Source organism: Periplaneta americana, chromosome 8 (genome assembly GCF_040183065.1).
Source record: "Periplaneta americana isolate PAMFEO1 chromosome 8, P.americana_PAMFEO1_priV1, whole genome shotgun sequence".
Taxonomy (NCBI): Eukaryota; Metazoa; Arthropoda; class Insecta; order Blattodea; family Blattidae; genus Periplaneta; species Periplaneta americana.
In genome coordinates, this window is record NC_091124.1 from 114,235,672 (window position 1) to 114,255,944 (window position 20,273).

Consider the following 20,273-nt stretch of genomic DNA (forward strand, 5'->3'; position numbering starts at 1 on the left):
CTGGATTTGTTGCTGTCTTACGTATTCAGCCGAGAGTGATGAAATGTAATACTATATAGGTAACTGTTATCGACTGCTTCCCTGCCGTCTTTAGACCGAACGGAGTAACATTTCTTACTGAAAGGTCAAAGATTAATCCCTCGTAACCTAGTTCATTTGGAAATCCCATACTCGGGAAATTTTATTAATGTAAACTCTGAAACCTGCACATTAGTAACCTGCAAATATAGTGATAATAATTCTTCACGGGCAAGGTGTATTTCTCATTATTTGTATGTTCACTGCTTTTTGTTATAGTGATAAAACTGTTTGATGCGTATTTCCCAGCCCGATATATTCTAGTGACAGAACGGAAGTCCTATAGGTGATCGTAAAAACTGCCGAAGAGTCCTCATTTCGCCACATTTCTTGTGAGTTTATATTTTAACTTACAGTAAGTAGCAGAAAGACATGGAATAGCTTCCAAAGTGGAGGTCGGAGTAGAAAAGTCTGCTCCGATTGATGTTTCTGACCATTAGGATGCAAATAAATTGAAATAAATTTAGGAGAAATGCAGTTCCAAGGAGATCGCTAAATCTGAAGAAAGGGGTTATTTTTCAATACAGTGCCAGAGAAAGAACTGTGATTTTAAGGGGGAAATGCAAGGGAGAAAAGTTGAAGTGGCAAAGCTCCAAGACGGTCTGTCTTAATGTCTTCTTCAATCACCAAAAATTTCACTTGCACTCACAAATTACAATGCAGAATGAATAATTGTTCATCTATTTTTAAGCTAAAATGAATCATGTAGAATTGATAAAATATTTGCAGAAAAATGGAAGTAACTAGAAAAAAAATATGTTACAAACTAGCATTTTGATTTAAGAAATCGTGTTCTTGTCTCTGAACTTGAACTCTGATCTCCATCGTGTAAAACCGACTTTCTGGAAGTGGGATTGACGGTATGCTACACAAATTCAACGTATTCTTTCCTACAACATCTTCATTTAATGCAAATAAGCTCAGTTTCTTTTCAGTTAAACACGCAAACTTTCTCTTTCCAATACTAAAACCGTCCCATTTACGCTCAGAACAAAACAGTGTAGCGTGAAATAAGATAAACATTTATGACTAACTAGGAATTTATAGTCAAAAACAGCAAGCGAACGACTACATAAGCTTCAAATTGAAGTGGATTCAAGCTTTTACAACGTCATAAACTACTTATGTTGAACGAGCCGTGTCTTACTGAGCACGAACAATTGCCAAGAGTTCTGTGTGAACATTATGAAAATTAAAGGAGAGATGAGATAAAATAACAATGTAGAAATCTTAATTACCGATACCAGTCTGTGAAAGTAAGCCTTCAACTTCTCCATTTTCATTAAAAAAGTTACTACGCTTTTCACAGACTATAAGATCGAGGCCACATTTCCATATTCGCAACTTCCATCGTTCTCTTTTCGGAGTTAAAATCACATTGGCAACTTGTAGGAAACATAGGCTAGTATATTATTGGAGCTTATTTTCGTGTTCTTTACAATATCTTCACCTTGCGCTTTGCTTCGTTCTCTTTTGTTATAATGTAAGATACATTAGTGGGACTGCGCTCGAGCTGAGTTCGAGTACCGTTTGGGCTGATTACCTAGTTGGATTTTGTCCGAGGTTTTCTTCAGATATAAGGCGAATGTCAGGTAATATCAATACCAATCCTTGCCACCATCTCGTCAAATACCATCTTTCTATCACCATTTACATCGACTCTAAATTCTAAATAACCGAGTAGGTTACAGAGTCGCTAAATAACAAACTAATAAATATATGAACATTCTTTCTCTCAACGATATTTCGAGACGCGTATACTCCAGATGAAATTCTTACAATTGATGAAGCTATATGGCCATTTCGAAGTCGAATATTTTTTCGAGTTTATATAAAAGGAAAGCCTCATAAATATGGAATAAAAATCTATGAACTGTGGGAGGCTAACAGTGAATATGTTTACAGTCTCGAATTTTATGCTGGTGCACACGAAACAGATACAGATTATAATATTACTTTCAATGTTGTCAATAGATTATGTGAATCAGTAACAAACAAATGGCATATGGTTTATATGGACAGATAATTACAAGTCCAAAACTTTTCGATCACCTGTGGACTGTTGAAACAAAAGTAGTAGGAACCGTTATGGCAAATCCCAAAGAAATGCCAAAAGATATATTTTCAGGAAAACGAAAAAAAGGAAAAAAAAAAAAACTGACTGCACAAAGAGATCATCTTCTAGCTATAAAATGACGTGATGTACGTGATATACAGTATATATTTACTAAGCACTGTTCATGATGTCACATTGTTGAAACAACAGCGAAAAGAGAGCATCAGGAAACCCATTGCAGTTATGAACTATAATAAATTCAAAATAGGAGTAGATAAATCTGACCACATGCTTTCATATTATTCCTTTCAGAGAAAATCATTGAAGTGGTGGAAAAAGTTGTGTTTTGTTTCACCGCTTTGATCTTGCACTTGTGAATGCTCACATTTTGCAGCGAAAAAAATGTGTAAAGAAATTGACACTTCAAAAGTTCATTGCAGAGAGTCTTTTTACGAGTACAGGCTGTACTGGGATGGATATGACAATACAATAGGCTTGTTGGAAAAAATCATTTTCTTCACAGGATTCCTGGTACAGGATAGAAACAAAAAGGTCATACTCAACGTACGTGCAAAGTTTGAGCAGACAGAGGCAAGCATTACACTGGCAAGGCCACGCAGAAGTACAGTACACGACCATCTACTGGGCGAGATGCGATGTGGGACTTTGCATTGGGAATTGGTTCGAAATTTCACTTACAAGAGTGAACTAAAGTAGCAGTGAAAAGAAACTAATGTTAAGATAACTGAATTAAAAGAGTGCAATATTTAGTCTTCAAAGTGTGTGTTTATATGTATATAATTAGTGTGAACTGTCTATGGAATCTTGGAATAATGTGCCAAAATCTGCAATAACAAAACGCTCTCAGGATGAAATGTAAGAACCAATATAACTATCATACACAAAAGTAGATATGTTTATTTAATACCTGTTAAAATTTCACAATTGTATCTCTAATTCTATCGTATTTATTATTTTTTTGAACCCTTAAAACCTCCGGCAGACGGTAACGGAGATACTTAAATGGCTCTGGGTTCAAAGTCTTAACGGGGGCTCTAGAGAAGAACATGGGGAGGAATCTGGAAACTGGTCAACTCATATTGAAGGGTCTCAGTTAAGGATACTTGTGCATTGACAGAAAACTCCTTATCGGGGGACTCTAGAGAAGGACATGGGGAGGAATCTGAAAACTGGTCAACTCATATTGAAGGGGCTCAGTTAAGGATACTTGCGCATTGACAGAAAACTCCTTAACGGGGGGCTCTAGAGAGGAACATGGGAGGAATCTGGAAACGGGTCAACTCAAATTGAAGGGGCTCAATTAAGGATACCTCTGAATCCACAGAAATCCTTAACGGGAGACTCTAGAGGAGAACATGGAGAGGAATCTGGAAACGTGTCAACTCAAATTGAAGGGACTCAGTTAAGGATATCTGTGAATCCACAGAACTCCTTAACGGGAGACTCTAGAGGAGAATATGAAGAGGAATCTGGAAACGGGTCAACTCACATCGAAGTGGCTCAGTTAAGGATACCTGTGAATCCACAGAACTCCTTAACGGAATACTCTAGAGAAGAACATGGGGAGGAATCTGGAAACGGGTCAACTCATATCGAAGGGGCTCAGTTAAGGATACCTGTAAATCCACAGAACTCCTTAACTGGGGACTCTAGAGAAGAACATGGGGAGGAATCTGGAAACGGGTCAACTCACATTGCAGGAACTCAGTTAAGGAAACGTAGGAATCCAGAGAAGTCTCTAAAGGGGTACTCTGAGGGAGGAATAAAATATGATTCTGCGCCAGGGATCTCGCAAGACGTACCAGAGCATAGTAGAAGTGAAGAAGCTTTGATGAATACATTAGCTGAAAAGGTGAGCATGCTGAAGCTTAAAAATAAGTCCGAAATTGAAGCAACTCTTCTGTGATGCAGGCCAGGCAACATTTACTCAAATGGGACTGACGTAACAAAGCAGAAGAAGAGGAATAGAGCGGGTTTCGCATTGGAATGTAATACCTTTGTTATTTATTGTGTACAGGCTAATCCCTAACACAGTATTGCTGCCTCCAAGGTTCTTAAACAGATATTGTTGTCTGAAGGGAAACATATCACCCTAATACAGGAACCATGGATCCAAGAGTGGTATTATGGGTCTGAATGTACCAGAATTTTCCATTTCAATGGTGGTACAACAGAGAGGCCATATTAAGGACATGGACGTCTGATCAATACCATAGTTGTTTCTCAAGATATTGTGGTTTTCCTGGCGAGAATTAAAGAAAGGAATACTGATAGACAACTTGTATGTTCGGTATAGTATATCCCTTAGATTTCGAGAATATTCTCCTAGGGAGTCTGAGGATCTTGTTATTTTGTGTTGGATTGAAGACCTTGACCTAGTAGCGGGGTGCGATACCAATTTCCATCACGTGTTACGGAGTAGCACCAATACCAAAGTCAGGGAGAGGCTCTTCTCAATTCTTAAGCACAACGGGTTTGGAAATCTTGAATAACGGTGAACTTACGAATTGAAATGATAGAAGAAAGGAAGCGATAGACATTACAATAGTATCTTGCCCTCCTATGCTGAATAAAATCGGTGGTTGGAAGATCTCTGAAGAAATTTGCCTTTCAGACCACAAACATATTGAATTTCAAGTGCCAGACTTTCTGGAGGAAAGATTCTATAGTCCACAGAAGAACCGATTGGGACACTTTTATGGCTGACTTGAGGGATAAAATCAATGGTGGGCTGCCTATGAACTTATCTACAAAGGCTCTTAAGTCTTCTTATTAGGATAACTGTCCGCTTAATCTAAGGAGGTTGGTTAATAGGAAGTTTCGCTGGAGTTCTGAGCTACATTCGGAAAAACACTAGACGGCTGTATAATGAAGCTAAAGACAAGCAAGATACCGAATACTGGAATCAGTATAAGGATTCACAGCGTAAATACGACGTGGAGTTAAAAAAGGTCTCTAGGAATGCCTGAAGAGACTTCTGTAAAAGTGTTAATGATCTACCAAAAACGTTTAGATTGCATATGGTCCTTATGCGGGACAGCAAAACAAATTAGGTTCTCTAATTACTCTTTACGGGACATTTACTAGCTTGGAAGAGGAAACTTTACAGCTCTTGCTTATGATGCATTTTCCTGTGTCTCAGGTATCTGAAGAGGAGGCAGTATCTGGCCAGGCTGCCGACCAGCTAAGCTGGATTAGCGTGCTGTAGCTGATATTTTCACCTTCAGGAAGATTGAGTGGACTATAAATTCATTTGCTCTGTTTAAGAGCCCAGGAGTGGATGGTATACATGCGGCTTTGCTACAACAGGGACAGAGTATACTTATTCCACTGCTGATAAGAATTTTTCGATTCTGTCTGGCTACAGGGTTCGTTTACTCTGATTGGCGACAGGCTAGATTGGTTTTTATTTCCAAGTTTGGCACAAATGCTTACTTTAGGCCAAAGGATTATCGACCTACTGCCTGATCTCTTTCTTCTTTAAAGTTTTGAAGAGGTTAGTAGATAGACATATTAGGAATAAAGTTCTGGCACACAAGCCTCTGGATCCTAATAAACATGTCTACTAGGCTGGCTAATACGTTGAGACGGCGCTTCATGAGCTCGTGGTGCGGACTGAGAAAGTTTTGGATCAAGGAGCCTGGCTATGACTGTCTTCTTGGACAGCTTTACGTCTCATGGCTCCATCTATAGAGGACTTATGGTCAACCAAACGGTGATCCAATGGATTTTGGCTTCTCTAGAGAGCCTCCGCAACAGAATCACTTAATCAGTACTCACTGATTTTCACTGTGCCCAAATGATGTCCTCAAGGTGGAGTTTTATATCTTCTTCTATGATGCCTGGTAGTTGATGAACTGCTTGTCAGGTTCAATGAAAGTAGAGTGTATGTCAGGCCATACGTCGGCATTCTGTATCTCGCAAACCAGCCCTTGGAAAACGAAGCAAATGAAGCGGTGTAGTAGAGGCTAAACCCCCACTACAATGCACTTGCAGTTAGTTGTACACAACGTAACTAATATCAGTGGTGGCCTGAGTTCATAGTATCATCTCATTATCAAGACTATTGAATATCCCACGGAAATGTGAATTTCTGCCAGAATGCCGATCCTTGTAAAATATATATCAATTATTATTATTATTATTATTATTATTATTATTATTATTATTATTATTATTATTATTATTATTATTATGTTAAAACTTGTAACTTAATTTCCTGTAATTTCACAACTAAAGATTGATAATGATATAACTATCATCCAGTATAATTCACCTAGAAGTACTAAGGAGCAAAACAACAAATATAAAAAATGTTAAGGGGTTGGTTGTTGACACTACAAATGAAATAAAATCAAAGTCATTAAACTCCTAAGGACGAAGAATGCCAGATTTGCCATAAATATTATAGAGCTGTAAGGTTGGTTAGCCGTGGAAAAATGCTTCGTCGGTTTCTTGACACGCTGAAAATAATTTCTACTTTTATGAAGTAAAAGATGCAGTAATATATTTCCATATTATAATATATTTTAAGTACCGGTCATTGTCGTGTATGTTTGAAATATATTTCGCTGGTCTAGGATTTCAATACGTTAATAAATAATTAAGTGTTAATAGGACATACAAATTCCATAATAGGGGGACGAAAACTGGCTGCTAGATTTGGTATTCCTTCCGAAATTTCAGAACACGTCTACAAATTAAGTCAGTAGCTTCAGGGACGTAATAAAAATATAGTTCATATGTACGACAGCATCAATTCTTTCCTTTCACTTATAGACATATGGAAGCAAAATTTACCAGGAAATAACATATTTCATTTTCCTTGTTTACACTCATTTACCAATACTGTATACAATTGTGGCCGGTGACTCACGTCTCGTCGTTGATGTTATATAAGATGCCTAGCATAGGCAGCTGTAGCGGTCGCCTCCCAGCTCTCGATGGTCTCCGCTTCTTGTTCGCTCCGGCTGCCAGTTCCGGTTACACCGGACAGATAGTTCGAGGTGGCAAATTTATCGATGATTTGTATAAATGTTGTATTGGGAGCCAGCCTCCTCGAATTAACTAACTGTGGTAGAGCAGAGGTCCCAGGGAAGCTGGAGTCTGTTGGGACATGGAGTTTAGGAGACGCAATTTGAAGTACGAAATAATGTACCGGACACACATTTTCAGTTTGTAATGATTGAACTTCAATTATGAGGTTTATTTCTCGTTTGCAGAGCAATTCTCGCCGAACGCGTATCCAAGGGTTGTAAGTTATTTTAAAGTACTGATGAAAATCGACGAATATATGTACAGGTTATAAACGATCCTCAGCGGTGTCTCCATGGCGGCGGCTGCTGTTAGATAAACTAAATTCACACGATCTGAATAACGTTCCGTCAGCTATCACTGGAAAATATTCTAAGTCCCACAATTAATATAGTTTGTATGCTGATACATTTTTCTAAGTATGAAAATGCACAAGAGTCTGGCTAACTCGTAATTCGTGATATATCACCGTCTTCACCGCACAAACTGTCAGCCGAGTATTCGCCGCGCGACTTCTATCACCAGAAGGTCTTCGCCGCGCCGACTTTTCCACCAGAATGTTTGTACCAGAGTGTCTTCGCCAGCATCTAACGACAACTTACTATCAAGAATCAACCCCTCTAAGTTTATATCACGTGACCTGGTCATGAACCCTGATTGGCTAAGATGAGCCCTACGTCATCACAGACGCGCTACTAAACTTACATATGCTAACAGAAATTCTCAGTATCTACTAATGGCTATTAATCGTTCCGAGAATTGCCAAATTGCCCATGCACTACAATGCATCGACGCAGCGAACTTACCACCGCGTCCACAAGTTCACCTGAGTTCACTGTCCAAACTATGCAATTACTACGCATCGCTACCTAGGCGACAGAAGTCCTACTATCACAATACGACTCAAGACACACTTTCCGTTATCTCATTGTTCCTATCCTCGCTTGCCGCGTCTACACTACTAAAGTCTCCCGCGTTCTCTATCTAGCACTCTACAAACCTAATCTGTGTAACAAATAAATGAAAAATCAAAACTATAAAATACTACTCGCGATCTATAAATGCGCGATACCTACAATAATACATGTAAAAACAATAATCAACCAAATAAACAAAGAATACCTCTGCCTACGCAGTAATAACCGTCTCAAATGCCATCTCTAACAAGGAATATTCCCAAGGGAATATTCGTTGATAGGAGACGCCCCAGAAATCTATCCTCTCGAAATGTTCCGATGCCCCCCCTTCTGATAAGCCTGGATACACTTTCGCTGAGCTCTTATGCAATTGTATACATATTTACATATTTAAATTTACACTGGTTTACAATTTAATATATATATATATATATATATATATATATATACTATACACACTTTCACACACTACTCGTCCTCTATGTACAACTATATACAGGTTAATATATATAAACACACACACACACACTATTCATTGACACAGACATTTTATATAATTATCATCTTTAGGGGTCCATACAGAACACATTTGAGTCCACTGGTTCCCTTTCTATGTTGGCTCACTAATTTAAATTCACACTTACATCATAATACTCAATCAGCACTCTTACATGTACACACATTAAACTTCACTATAACATGGAAATGATACATGACTTTCTGTACAATCATTCATTTGTCACAGGCTGCCTTAAACGGTCTCAGCAGTTGCTTGTGATACCGACCGGTATACTTGTTGTTCTTGGGATCTCTCACTTCATACGTGTGATCCCCAAATTTTTCGCATATTACCAATGGTCCTTCATACAGTAACTACATCCGGGAATATCTCCCTCTTAGATAGATGGCAATTTTACGTCTCTTACGAGAACAGCGTCCCCTATAGCTGGTTCCCATTTATGTTTATACCTCTTCACGCCCTTAGGACGTTTCTCTGCCTTACTCTTGATTCTGTCAATCACCTTCTGACATCATTGTTCGGGAGTGGGAGGTGCATTACTGCGAATGGCCTGCGGTAGTTTCTCGATCATGGGATCGTGATCCTGATCTAACATCAATTTAACTAGAGCAATACCTGTTGTCGGATTTATGGAGTGATTCATGAGCTTTTCTATTACCTTACATTGTTTGTACCAATCTTTGTGATTCTTGTGACACAATACCCTTAAATACAATGAAATATCCCTTAGGGCCCTCTCACATGGGTTACCACTAGGGAAATACGATGAACAATTATTATACAATTTGACCCCCTTGTCACTCAACATCTTATTGAATACCTTGGATTTGTGTACTGACACATTATAACTTAATACAGCAGTAATAGGCCCATAAGCCGGCATATAATCATCAATCAATTTTCTAGCACAAGCTTTACTTGTAATAGCTTTCATAGAGTAAATTCTCACAAACTTAGTAAATACATCATATGTTACAAAAATATACTTATTCCCAAATGAAGATGTTCGCATTGGACCATGCTCGTCCACTGCCACCAACTCATTCTTTGCCTCCCTCACTATGGCTTGAGACACAACATCATATTTTACATTGAGTGGTTTGGCCTTTTGACATAACTCGTAACATGAAATCACTTTTCTCACTTTCCGAGCTAATTGGTTGACATAGAATGTGTCAGCTATCATTAGCAACACTCTCTCACACCCTGAATGACACATTGACAGGTGAAAACTATTTATTAATTCATCCTCCATACTCTTAGGGATGTGCACCTTCCATTTCTGCTCCTCCCTACCATGCAGTTTGTACAACACGCCAGAATGCACCCCCACTTTTTCATCCGTGAATGAAGAAATTTCTGAAGCTCTGTCTTTCATACAATTTATGGTGGGGTCTAAGTCCTTCAATTCCGAAATCCTTCTGAATTTTGCAACTAATGAGTTATTACCGGTAACGTGCGTCTTCATTACCGCTATTTCATAATTAGAAGCGGTAATGGTTTCGGGAAGTCCCGATTTGAAATTCAGGCGAGAAAGACAATCGCCGAATATATTTTCAGATCCTGGGATGTGCGTGATAGTTACATCATACGCCAGAATCTCATGAACATATCGATATATTCTCGAGTTAGTCAATTTGCAGCGGTTCAGAAACGCTAAGCTGAGGTGGTCCGTGAAAATTGTGATTTGCTTATTAAAGGCGTACTGTCTAAATTTCTGCAACGCAAAATATACAGTCGATATCTCCATCTCAGTTATGGAGGCGTTGTTCTCAGTGCGCGACAACCCTCTGGAGGCTGTGGCAATCACATGTCGTTCATTATCTCTGTCTAATTGACACAAGACCTCGCCGTATCCGAGTGCGGACGCGTCTGTGTAGATCTGGTATGGTAGGTTTCCATTAGGCCTTTCCAATAATACAGATTCAGAAAAGAGAGCCTTCGAGCGACCGAATGCCTCTTGCTCTTCTACTCCCCATTTAAACGGTGTCTCTTTTTTCAAGAGTTCACGCAATGGTGCCACGTGCTTCGCAAAGTTGACTAGGAACCTATGTTGGTATTGGAGAATACCTAAATACCGGCGGACTTGCTTCTTATTATGGGGACATGGTATTATCAAGATACTATCGATCCTGTCCCTATTGGGACGTATTCCATCAGCTGAAATCACGTAACCCAAAAAGTCGGTTTCTCGCTTAAAGAAATCCGTCTTACCCAATTTGACTGTCATGCCGCAGTCTCTCAATCTGCTCAATACGTAATCAATATCTCTAATGTGCTTCTCAATGTCACTACCATTGATTAGAAAATCATCAAAGTACTGCGCCAAGAAATCCTTCGTGGTCTCACCAAATATAATATCTACAGCTCTCAATAGTGCAGCGCCTGAACTTGCGATCCCAAATGGACATCTAGTATACTGGTACACGCGACCATTATGCAAAAACGCCGTATATTTGCGCGAATCATGGTCTAGCGGTATCTGCCAGAATGAACTGGTCAGATCCAAGCTAGTAAACAAAGTACACTGACCCATCCTACTTAACAAAGTATCAATAGCTTCGGTCCGAAAATTATCCCTCAAAGAAAAATAATTTATACGCCATGCCAGAGGACACTGGATCGTCTCTGTTCCCGATGCCCTGTAACGCTACACAGGGATAAGGGGTAATGAAATTGCTCACACGTTGGCGAGGGAGGACTCGACAATTACCTTCATGGGGTTGGAATCTGTGCTTGGTATCATTCCACGGAGAACCAGATGGGGAATCACGCAAAAAGTGATTCACCAACATGGCACACTATGGAGAAACCTCACTAAAGCTAGGCAAGCTAGACCATTGATAGCTTAGAGGTATAGTGGGCCCATTAACACAACACAACATTCTAAGGAAACATCTGCATATGATGGGACTGACTACAGACCCCAGATGAACGAAGTGCGGAATAAAAGTGGAATATTCTCGCCACATATTATGCGACTGTGAGATTATTTTTTTCCAAAATAAGATATGGTCTCTTGGACTTGGATACGCTGGGACCAGAGGATATAAAAAAAAAGCCCAAGAGCTATCCTGGCTTACACGAAGGCCTCAGGACTTTGGTAAACTTTCAAGTTATATGGGGCACAATGGTCCCACTTAAGTGGCTTACGTGCAAGGGGCCAAAAGGGTTAGACCCATTTCAATTCATTCATTCGTTCATTCGACAGCTCCATTGTTGTAGCAGATTTAACCTTTCATACATATGCTAAATATTTTAAGTAACTCTACAGTCTATATTAGGGAGAGACAGCAATATGTTCTGTCATGTTGGCGTACCTTGCGCTCCTCTTCATTATACGCTGCATGAATGAGTTAAGAACATTGTAGGGGTGAAGGTTGAGGGAGAGGTTAAGGGCCTGTACTACGATCGCCTGTTAAAGCTCCAGATTCGTATACTCCAGTTTAGCAATCTGGAAGTTAAATATTTTGTTCTGTACTACCAGCGGATTTTAACTGCAGGATTGTTATCCGGAAGATATAGTAACATTTTTATTACGTTGGCAATGAAGTTACTGAAAATGTAGTGAAATTTATTGCGTTGGTATACCTTTCCCCGCGTATTTCATGTTTATGTTCCGTGTTTATATGGTACTATTTATTTTGAGGTTTTATTGTAAGCATTATTGTTATTATTTATTATAATGCTGAAGCTCCAGCCAAGAAAATAACAGAGTGAAGAACAGAAAATTACACATACTGTATGAAGAAACTTTACATGGAAGCAAAAGGTAAGATTTTAAAGGTTATGTTTCTTTTCGAATAGTAATAATTCCTACAATATGATAATATTTTGGTTTTAATTAGTAGGCCTAAAGAGGACGGGTGCGGGTTCCAGGAAAAGTGCGTTTTTCTCCATAATCATTGTTTTATTCATGTGTAACTGCACAAGAAGTGTAGGTGGCAATTATTTTTGTATTGTAATTAATATTAAGTGTGCTTTCAGTTTGTTGTATAGCCTACATTATTAGTGAATAGGGCCTATTTCGGTAATTTTTTAGAAATAGTGTACTCACGGCTTCAAATCATGGGTCGAAGGCATAGTAACTCGTTTAAAAAGAAACGTTCACTGATACTGATAATAATGAATGATGTTTTTGGCCTGGGATTTCTAACCAACATTAGTACAGCAAGGTACACTGTTCCTAGCAAATTACCAATATTTCAGTATGTTAGGCCTACGTATTTTACTGTTAGTAAATGGGCGGATATTTTGTATTAGGCCTATAATACCATTCGATCACAGATAGGGCCTAACATTATTTTTTAAAAGAACAGCATGAGGTGGAGAGACGTTTCCACTAAAATGCAATATCTGTTGCTGCTACCAGTTCGACTATAATCACTCACTGTAATGCACATTCAACACCTCGTAAAATAACACAGAAACAGAAGATATTCAGTTTTTTCCAAAGTTTCTATGTACAGTATAGTCATGTTTGATATTGTACTGACAATCGTCCATTAAAAGCTCTTGCTTATTTAGGTATAGAAACTTAGATAAGGGAAAAAGAGAATTACAGTATATCTTCTAATGTTGTAGGTTGCATATGGAATTAACCTAGTTTTACTTCCTTTTTAGTAATATAGAATGAAGCATGGGAAGAATATAGTAACATCAGCACAAATACAAGGACCTGAAAACAGCTGAGAAGCAAATTTGAATTCTTGGAAAAGAACACAAAGAAAATTGCTGCTGCAGAGAGACAATGCAGACTACAAACAATTGGAGCCCCTCCAACTGAAGCAAAACCAAATCCAAACTTAGCCAAGGTAAGTGATTTAATTCTCCTACAATTGAGTGATTTCTCAGTGATTTTTATTCATATTCAATGCATAAGTGCACTTATATGTTAATTTATACAATTATTACATAATAAGCAGAGGAAATTGTATAACACAAGTTTGAATTCTTTTTATTTATTTATTTATTTATTTATTTACTTACTTTTGTTACAGCCGAAGTAGTAACTAAACCAAGTTCCACTGATACCAGTGCAGCTAATAACACGAATGAGGTTAGTGTGTAAGGAATTAAGAGTCAGAAGAAGAGATGATGAGCTTTAGAGATAAAAGAAAATATTAGATTCTTGAAAATTGTTATACAAATTTAATTTAATGTCGGTATTACTTTATAATACTATTATTTCTATTATTACCATTCAGGTTCACAGTGCAATTCTTTAGTTTTTGAAGTGAAACTGGACATCCCAACAATATCTCCAGATAATTTGATTTATACTACAAAACATTCTTTCACATTCTACGTATGATCCTTTTCCAATCTGAAATAGCTGTAACATGTAAACACATTTTCAGCCAACATGTTGAAAATAAAACTAACACACATACTATATGAAATCTGCAGCAAGCAGTAGATAAATTAGATGCAAAAGTTAAAAAAAAAATGTTAAAATATAAATTGTACATAATGATGAAATGGTCACAAGAAATGGATGTCATAAAAACTAAACATCATTGTATTATAATATTATGTGGGATTTGAGTGGGAATTTGAAATTTATAAATGTAGGCCTAAAAATAGAAAGTACACTAAACTGAAGAATTTATTTTGAGATTTCTCTGTAATGGGTTTTTAATTAGATTAGGCCACATTATGTTAAGTTGTATTTCAATTTTACCGTGAGGATTCTCACTTTGAAACTTGTGAATGATTTTTTGTGTACAGAAAAACTGAAAGATATCTTTTCATAAGGTAAAACAGAAACTGACTACACTCTATTTACAATAGAACTATTTGCTTGGTTTTCTCTCTCTCTCTCTTTTTTATTGCAGCTTCACTTTCTTATTGTTAAAAATGAGTTTGGATTAATAGCACGTTAGAAAATACAATACTGTTACAGCTGCTGACTTTGAAGTGTCCACACATTTATGATAAAACATCATCTTTCTCCAGAATTAAATATCTTATGAATTAATTCCACTCTTAAAATATTACAGAGTCAGCTGGTGCAGCAGGTGAAGGTCTTCCACTGTACAGGTATTTACACAGTGTAATGAAAGTAAGTTTTAAGTGAAATTACTGGTTTATTCAGTGTAGGTAGTGTAGGCTAAACTCAGAAAGATCTGAATATAAGCATATATCCCTCTCTTAAATATTTCAGCTGATAATGGGATAATAGCTGATCGAGTTACACCCCAAGGATGCTTAAAAAAAAAAAGAAAGAAAGAAAAAGCAAGCCTCTGAGGAATGCATTAGCCACATTGAAAAATCTTTCTCCATCTGTGAACTGTAAGTTTAATGTTGACTTACTTTTACTTGAGATGTTAGAAATTCATGAACTTCAGTACTATTACAGTGATTTCTTTAAAAAATACATTAGTTGAAAGTTGGATGCTAACATTATAACATAGAATGATTTGAAATAAAAGTAAGTCATATCCTCATGTTTGCAAAGAGATGGGGTTTGGAATATCAAAAGTAAGATTTGGAGTTTTTACATTACTTTTTCCTCCTCTTTAATGGGTGGTCTATCTACAAAGACATCTTCAATTAGTGGCAGAAAGTAAATGCTACAATAATCACCCATTCTTTATGTTTTAACAAAAAATATGTTTAATTTTGTTGACCAGATTTGTTTGACCTGGATGACTGGGAGATTACTTCTTCTCATCCTTCTAATGGAGTGATAATCTCTTGCAGCTGTTCTTGATCCCTGTGGTCTCTGGCCTCTGCTTTATCTGCTAGTCTTCAGGATTAGGTTCGAGTCAGGTGATAATTATTAGCTAATCTAAGGTTTCTGGTTGGGTTCGGGTCTGGTTCAGATCAGGCCGAGATGGGCCGGGCCTAAGAATTATGGCCCGTGCAGATCTCTAACAAATGGGGCTTATAGCTGAAGTTGGCTCTGCCACAGTTTTCCAAGTTTTGTGTATTTGCATATGTATTTGTGTTGTGTTTAATTACAGTTACTATGTACTCTTATGTATTAGCCTGTATATTATTAATTTGTAAATATGACATGTACCATAGCATATATAATGAGACAGTGGATGTGATACATGATTATGCTTATTGTGTCTCCTGAAAAATGTCGTGTTTTGTTCACACAAAATAAATAAATAAATTTTAAATTTAATTGCAGCTATAGTGCATCTCTCTTGTTTTAAGTACACATTCACAGAGTACCTGAATACAATTGAAGCGTCAGCTGGAACAACGTTGTAAGTTACAAAATTTTCATTCCGTGTGTTTCCATGTAATAATGTTGTATGTCATGTTACCTTGCTATACTCCTTGGCTTGCAACTGTCCATCAATGCAGTACGTAAAATTTGTCCACTCAAAAGTTTGCTACCCTCATAAGAACAAAGTTGTACGCATATACACATTTTTGCAGCTACTGTAAATTTGACCAAATATAATTTATAATGTTGTTCCAGCCGACGCTTCAATTAATGTGCCTCTTGAAAAATGTTGTTTTACCATATTTTGCTTATGTAAAATAAATTTGAATTGCAGATACAGTGCATTTTTATTGTTTTATATAGCCTACAGTGTACCTGGTCATAATTTTTAAAATGTATTTATCAAACCTTTGTGTTTGAATCATCTTAGCCTGTTAAGACATCACTGTGAGGGATCCAAGCAATAAAATATATATAAAAAGTAACGATATGAATATGTTTGCATACATGAATCACTAGGCCTAGCGTGAATGAAACAGCTCCCTTGCAAAACATAAATGCCAATTTCAAAACTTTCAGGAAATGAAGAAAAACTGTCACGTCTAAAATTTAATAAACTGTTACAGTTTGTTAAATAATAATACTGTATATAGCAAGCATATCTTAAGTATGATTAATGAAATATGTTAGGCCTACTCCTACTGGTGAGCGATATATGCAAGGAAGGAGAAGGGAACTTGCCACCCTACCACATTATCTCCTGACAGTTGTCTCATGAGTGATGCCTTATTGGTATTCCAATCTATCTTCGGAGAGTTGACTTAAAGAACTAGCAGACACAAAATGAAACAGTTCTAGGAAAACTTTAATCAAGACCTATAATATATACATAAAACCTGTATTAAAATACTATTCAGAAGTATTCGTAACAGCATCAAAAAGAGACAGAATCCCTTGGGGGGGGGGGGGGGGGGAAATAAGCCTTGCACTTAATTACTGGAGCAAATAAAACTACTCCCAATGAAGCATTAAAAGTCATCACTTCAATTAAACCAAGCAGCAAGTGCAGCACTAGCTCGATTGACAACAGTTCCTGCTGTAACTTCGTGGACCCCACAAAAATCTCCTACTGTTGTCAATGTTCTCCCAGTGGCATAGAATCTCAATACCAGTAGTAGTTGGTCCATTGGAGGTAAGGCATTATTTCTGGAAAAATGTATAAACAATGAGATTTGGTTACAACTTTACCGGTAAATCTTTACAATAGCGTTACCAAAAGAAGGCAAGGCTCCCTACAGGATAGCCTGGAAGAGAGAGGTTTGGATGTAGTTTTGACATTTTTTTTTAGACAATTGTAAATATATGCAAATCATACTAATCTGTCACTAACTCGATCTTACGAAAACTTGTCTTTTCCCTTTAATTAGTAAGGAAACACAGTAATGAAATGAATGTGTTGCCCTTCCCTGCCGCCTACCCTTCTATCTCGATAGAGCGATCCCGCCTACCCGTACCTCTCCACCGCACTCCACTTTCACAGCAACTTTCCACCTTTATTTGGGAAATTGGTGTCGGCACTCAATTTTTCTTTCGTTTATGGTACATATGACTTGACTAGAACCCAAATATGTGAATACATTTGTATCTTAAAGTGGTAACGCAATTGTGAAGAAATGGTAGTTTACCATATAAAGGATTTTGATATATTATATACTGTTATTATTTTTTATATAAAAGTATTTTGAAACTGTTATTATTGTAGGTTGCCCTATATTATTATATCAATCACCTTCATACCTTGTAAGGGCAACAGAACACCTGCATGAAGCAACATTCTAACCTCACTTCTACTGTATTACAGGTTACTGTACTTCAAAGTAATTATTATAGTGCTATTATATACAAAATATTGATGTAATACCTACCGAAATAGTGTAGCTTATTATTAACTGTGTACTTACGAGCTGTGTCTTGTTTCAGTTGATAATTGATTTCATGTAGTAGGTTTCGTTATTCGAAACTGTCTAAAAAAATTTCTCGTCATCCCATTCTTCAAAATTATTTGGACGCGGCGTAATTCGTTTTGCTGTTCTGATATAACGAAGGATCTGCTCCAGAACTTATCATCAGAATCAGTATCAAAATTAAATTGATCCTTCAAATCACCAGCTGTACAACGTGCAGCCATCTTGATTTCAACACCGAGTTCCAACCTCCGGATAACGCCAATCTGCTACTCTGCCTCCCGGATTGCTAATCTGGAAGTTTAGCCTCCAGATTGCACATAACCAAAAGTCGTAGTACGCAATTACAACCCAACTTCCGGATAAATATGCCATCTGCCGGATAAGTTTAAACTAGAACTTTATCCGAGAGTCGTAGTACAGGCCCTAAGTCATGCACTGATCTGAAGAAGCGTCAATGGAATGAGAATACTACTCGCGTAAATTATGTCCAAAAGATTAAAGTTATAACACGAACTGTAAAATGTATCCATTTAAGTTAATCCAGACAGAGCACAAATAAAATTAACTGTATAGATACTGTATAACGTATAACTAATCAATAGGAAAAAATTATAATAAAAGAAAGAAACTGGTGCACTCTTTTATTACAGTAGGCTAAATCTAACCATGTAGCCCATATATACGGTACATATTATTCACAGTAATACATTGGTCATGACAGTGACTCGTTATATAGGCCTATTGCGTGACATATTCGTCATGATTGTTACTCGTCACGTATTACATATACAGTATATTAAATATTCGTGATGACTGCGACCCCATTTTTCAACCACTATAATGGCATTTCCTGTAATTACTCGTTTCCATTACTTTCGTTAGTAGGTACCGAAAATTTGGATGAAAAAGTTAGACTTATTAATTTCTTAGTTCTTGTGAAATTATGGATGACAAAAACTAGCAAAAACTGAACGCTGCCATAACACATTCATGTAACTAGATACATGTATAATAAACATCGCGCTATAGGAATGAATTATAGTATGGCGGTGTGATAACCGCATTGAATGCAATGAACGATCACGGTCACACATACTCTGTCAAGAATAATCCTACACCTACATCTCAAGTAAATCATTCTCCAGTCTGGGGAAGAATATTAAAGTACGAGAATCCAATGAAAGAAATTACCGTAACATCAAAAGAGACCAATGCATTGAACGAGACTGTCACCTGATGACACTTATTTTTTTATGAATTCTGGGCAAGCCGTCATCATTTCGGGTCCGAACTCTTCAGAAATAAAATTAACAAATGATTCTATAAACTGGAGGTAAGGAAACTTGCGAATAGAGTACAACGCAACGCGCACATACGATTTATCTTATCGTCAATTTTGCGGGCAGCTGTTGTCATTTGTCTTGTATAATTGGAAACATTTGTTTCTACCAATCGCTCTTTGTTTTGTCGCACACCTGGGTGGGCATAATTGTTTTGGAAGCGGTATACACAATTGCTGGTATTTTTCTCACGAGTTTCCATGAACATAGTCCTCCTCTAACAATCCATAATAATAATAATAATAATAATAATAATAATAATAATAATAATAATAATAATAATAATAATAATAAAAATAACGTGATCGGGCTTGCAGGCAAACATTTTTATGGGGCAGATAAATAAGTTTTTTTCTACCAACATGTTAACAAGTGCTTATATAAATTTTGGCCACTCGAGCGCAACTACGAGGGCCCCCCAAAAAGTCAATTTCCCTGCGGTCATTTAAGAAAGAAAACCCAATTTCATGGAAAGATTTATTGCGACAGATACAGCAATGGTTGAGCTATTTTTCAACATATTTCTCACCGGAATTGAGTCATTTGTCATAACGTAGAACAAACAACAGAGAGGTGCAGACACTGGTTCCGAACCCAGGCGGCAGTCTTCTACGACTCAGGATACAAAAGTTGATCCCACGGTATGACAAATGTCTCATTTCCGGTGAAGAATATGTTGAAAAATAGCTGAACAATTGCTGTATCTGTTCCAATAAATCTTTCCATGAAATTGTTTTCTTTCTGTAAACGGCCCTAGGGAAACGTTTTTTTAACTGTCCTCGTAATTGCGCTCGAGTGGCCTAAATTTGTATAAGTACTTGTTTTGACATTATTAACATGGTGGAAGAAAAGCAATTATATTTTTTATCTGTCCCCGTGAGAATATTTGCTTGTTAGCTTCGCCCGGCAAACACAAACAATAGAATAACTATGCGATACGATACATCAAACACAGATAGGCCTTAAGTTACTTAATACTCTCCTATGTGCAGAAGTACAAAATTCCAAATATTATGAGTATGAAAACTTTGAACAACAGTAAATATTATATCACTGTTTTCACTGAAGAGCGGGCATTATGTAGAAAAACATTCAGCTGAAAGGGGTTAGAATCGCAACGGAGAGGAAACTCATCTTCAGTCTTTATGACTGAT

The 20,273-nt window shown here is 37.2% G+C and overlaps 1 protein-coding gene and 2 long non-coding RNA genes across 4 annotated transcripts in view; 2 read left to right on the forward strand and 1 right to left on the reverse strand.

Moving 5' to 3' along the window:
• Nucleotides 1–20,273, forward strand: part of LOC138704235 (uncharacterized) — a 564,225-nt gene that overhangs the window by 140,830 nt on the left and 403,122 nt on the right. The gene's annotated exons all lie outside the window — the stretch shown is intronic.
• Nucleotides 12,027–16,534, forward strand: LOC138704962 (uncharacterized). 2 transcript variants are annotated; one of them, XR_011333501.1, is made up of 6 exons: nucleotides 12,027–12,398; nucleotides 13,250–13,440; nucleotides 13,627–13,685; nucleotides 14,629–14,668; nucleotides 14,793–14,920; nucleotides 15,262–16,534. It is a non-coding gene; the product is annotated as an uncharacterized lncRNA (long non-coding RNA). The 2 variants fall into 2 exon arrangements; XR_011333500.1 differs by having other exon boundaries at nucleotides 14,629–14,920.
• Nucleotides 16,664–18,203, reverse strand: LOC138704963 (uncharacterized). Its single transcript, XR_011333502.1, has 2 exons — nucleotides 17,774–18,203; nucleotides 16,664–17,018 (listed from the first exon to the last, which is right to left on the reverse strand). It is a non-coding gene; the product is annotated as an uncharacterized lncRNA (long non-coding RNA).